Genomic DNA, 4,293 nt, shown 5'->3' with positions numbered 1-4,293 from the left:
ACATGCTATGAGTGGCATGAGAGATGCATTCTGCAAGTGAAATCTAAACCGGATGCACTTAAAGTGTGGAATGCAAGCGCTCAACTTTCCCAATGTGGTTGCAAGATTTTGGCAATGAGAAAAGGCGTTCCTGTGGGGGGGAAGACTAGGAAAACATTCAAATTAAGTGACCTCGAGAAGGAGTATCTAAGAAACTTTTATAACAGATCTAGGGTCAATGCCCTAGAGTACAAGGATGTTCAAGGTACTGCATTTTGTTATTCTAAAGTGTTTGTGCATAAGAAGAAGTACCACGTCGGTGATTATGTGATTCTTAAGGATTCACACCATAGAGGATGCATTAAGAAAATATTTGCACATGAGCAAAGAGGAGAAATTGAGGTTTTTGTTGTGCTTAGTTGTATACAAAATAGCTTTCAGAACTTGGACTCTATAAAAGGTATGCCTCTTATCCCCAAAAGTGATAGGGAAAATTTGGTAGATACTATAATACCACTTGCTAGCCTTGGCCAAAATTTCTTTTGGCTCCAAGCTTCATCAGTAGAAATGCAGATTGCTTATGAAGTTTCAGGCTGCAATGTTCGATCGAGATTTTTGCATCCAGGACAACCAGGGTGCATCCCTCCATGGCCAATAGAGGAAGATCATGTGTTGGTTATTCAAGGATCCGACAGAAAAGAGGCTAAGGTTATGAGGGTTGACATTCATGGCAAGAAGGCGCTTCTTTTTGTGTTGCATTCCACAGATGAGCCTTCATGGGTGGATTGGAATGACATCTCAACTCTACTTCCAATTACATCCTACAACTAGGTATGTCTTATTTTCCATGTGCTTATTGCTATTATGCATGTAGAATGTTAAGAAAAAGTTTCTATATTGATAACTAGGATAGTGCTGCATTAGAACTTTTTGAGATGAATAGATGCATTTAGAGACAATTTTTTCCTTTCAAAATATGGTGTTTTTCCATCAAACAATGAATTTTTTTTGAACTTGAGGAACATATCAAGTGTTTGGCAAAGAGATCACATGTTTATATACATAGTGATTATCATATCTATATTGATAACTAGGGTAGTGTTGCTTTGGAATAAAAGCATTTAGAGAGAAATTTTTCATTTGACAATATGATGTATTTCCATTTAACAAATAATCTTTTTAGAACTTGAGGACCATATCAAGTGTTTGGAAAAGAGCTCAAATGCTCATACATAGGAATACTTAACTTGATCATATCATTTGTTTATGTATGCATTATTGGCCAATGAATGAGAAGGAAAATGTAGTAACAAATTAATGGTCATCATTTATCTTTAAATCATGATAAGTTGATCCAAGGATTGGTTAATAACTATTGTGTGATTATTTACTTGTCCACATGTTTATGCATGTGTATTCAATTTCCTCTGAACAATGTTCAAAATATGAGGTGCTTTGCACTTTGTTATCTTGGAAAAGTGTATATGAAAGATGCTATATAGATCACATGTATATTTACTTCAAGAAATTTATGTGGTATGTAGATCAGAAAATGTATATGAAAGATGTTGTATGGATCATATGTATATTTACTTCAAGAAATTTATGTGGTATGCAGAACAGAAAGAGCTACTCTACAATGATGACTCAAATAAATGGGGGATATGGTCAAAATGTATGGTTTTAAGGAATTTTGATCTTGCTCGACTAGCAAGGTAGCATTAGTCATGGATGTTCTTATGAATTCTGAACTAGAAGGATTTTGTTTGGTGCACTAAACTTGGAATGGTCATTGCAAACACTTAATGCAATGTAATGTAGCTACATAAAGACACCTCATCTTATTGTTCAAGTTTTGTGGTGTAAGTAGTCCACGAATGAGTTATTTTATCACTCATGGACAGTATGGACTAAGGAATCATCCCTCTAGGTGCTAGTAATGTTGCTACACAAGTCAAGTTCTTTAGTGTTCTTCTCCTCTTGGTATTTAGTTTTTGCATCATGTCTTCGAAAAATCTTAAGTCAATTTATTTCTCATTGGATATGTATTCTTTTCAATGTAAAGTATGATTCTATCGAAGTTAGTTATCAACATATAAAATAGATGTGTTTCTAGTATACACTTCTATTACATGAAAACTATTGTTTTCTCATAGGTGTATATTGTGTGGAAAAAATTCTTATTGCATGAAGTTTTGAATGGGCCTTGGCACATTAATTTGACCAAGACATGTGATTGTGGACAATGGTGATTTTCAAATTACATGGTTATGGTTTCAAATGGGTCTTGATGTATAGGCTAGTATTCCCTTAACATGTCATGGTGTAATTTTTCATTCCCTTAACAATTTATTTCTCACTGGATATGTCTTCTTTTCAATGTAAAGTATGATTCTATCAAAGTTAGTTATCAACATGTAAAATAGATGTGTTTCTAGGATACACTTCTATAACATGAAAAGTATTGTTTTCTCATAGGTGTATATTGTGTGGAAAAAATTCTTATTGCATGAAGTTTTGAATGGGCCTTGGCACATTAGTTTGACCAAGACATGTGATGGTGGACAATCTTGATTTTTAAATTACATGGTTATGGTTTCAAATGGGTCTTGATGTATAGACTAGTATTCCCTTAACATGTCTGGTGTAATTTTTAGTCTTTGTCTACCAAAGTTTAAGGAATGCAATCTTAAAGTACATTCTCCTCTTTGGTGTCCTTGTACATACACAGAGAGGAGTAATTAAGTTAAAAATTGGTGGAATAGAGCTCAAATTAAGGATGTGTCTCATGAAACTCGTAATTATATTTGGTAAGGTAATGAGTCGTTTTATTGTTTATGTTGCAAGCATCTCACAAAATATGTATCATTTCACACTCTTGCTAGTGAATTATTTTGTATCGTGATTAAAGTGGCGTGGGGAGAGATATTATATAATGTTTGATATTTCATATTTGACAAATAAGAATCCCAACAAGTCGTTCACTTGCATCAACTTTGGTGATTTCATGCCAAATGTTCCACAAAATAGTTTGGCTGTATTGGGTTTCTAAGGATTTTAGTGTGGAACAAAATATCAAATTTTGTCTATAGCAAAATGCTAGAAAGATTAGAAGAAGCTTACATTAAGAAGAATTGCCTTGCTCTATGTGCTGAGAGCAGGGGAAGGCCAGCTAGGTCGTTAGCAGAGGGCGGTGAAATGTCTTGGAGCTCTATCCTTTCGCAGGCTTAGTGGTTGGTGGGTTGCACACTGCCTTGATCTCCTTGGGTTGTGGGAGTCTGCGTCGGTGGGTAGGGGAGATCTTGGGTACATACTGTCTGGCTGCCCTTGCTAGTCTTGGAGATCACTTGCCTTTTTATCTAGAGGCCTTATTTTTCCCTTGGAGGGTCTTGCAACGACCCTGTTCTTGCTTGGAGCAAAGCAGCCCGCCATATTGGGTGCGGATCTTGGTGTAACGGGGGTGCCCACTATTGGGGAGGCTTGGTTATGGGGTCTCGGATCTACTAGCATTTGTGTTGATACAGCCTTTGGAAGCTTTGCGTATTATGCAGTCCTGGTGAAAGCAGGGTGGGTTTTGGGAATGCGTGAGCTTCTACAAGTCCTTGTAGCAGCTCAACTCCACTAGGAGTAGTCTTCTATTCTAGGGTGAACTATTGTTCTTGTGTCTTCTTGGTTCGAACTATGAGAAACACCTTTGCTTTCTCAAGACTTCAAGCTTGATGTCTATTTCTGTCTCCACTTGGTTGCAACTCTCCTAGGCCATGTAGATGCCAGTGTGGCAGGGTCGTGGACATGGTGGCACCCAGTCAGCATATTAGTGATGGGGATGATGGGGCACGCCCTTTCGGCGATATACACGGTATGCTGATTTTATTTGTTTTTCTTGTGGATTTGGAGGACTTGGTGGGTTGGGGTGATAGATTGGCCGCCATGGTGGAATTCGTTTGGCGTTTTGTCTGTTGTATCGGCAATAAGGGTTGTTTTTAGTTATGATGCTTGTAAGGTTGAGGATTTGTAATGATGCTTGTAAGGTTGAGGCTCCTTGTAAAAGCCTACACATTTGTCTCTTGTGGTATATTCTTTTGGCCATGGCTTGATTTGGGCATGATGCAGGTGTATTGGTTGCTTTCTATTAATATAATCTCTCATATAATGTGAGATTGGCAAAAACAAAAAAGAGGAGAAGCTTACATTAATTTTTTATTGAGTGTTTAATTAAGTCAACTTGGGACAAAATGGTGAGAACAATGTAAAAGATCCATATTGAGTATATTTCCAATCTCTGACGACAATTTTTTAGGCTCTATGGGTTCG

Source organism: Adiantum capillus-veneris, chromosome 17, assembly GCF_014529385.1.
Source record: "Adiantum capillus-veneris isolate H3 chromosome 17, ASM1452938v2, whole genome shotgun sequence".
NCBI lineage: Eukaryota > Viridiplantae > Streptophyta > Polypodiopsida > Polypodiales > Pteridaceae > Adiantum > Adiantum capillus-veneris.
Note: the sequence above shows the minus strand (reverse complement) of the source record.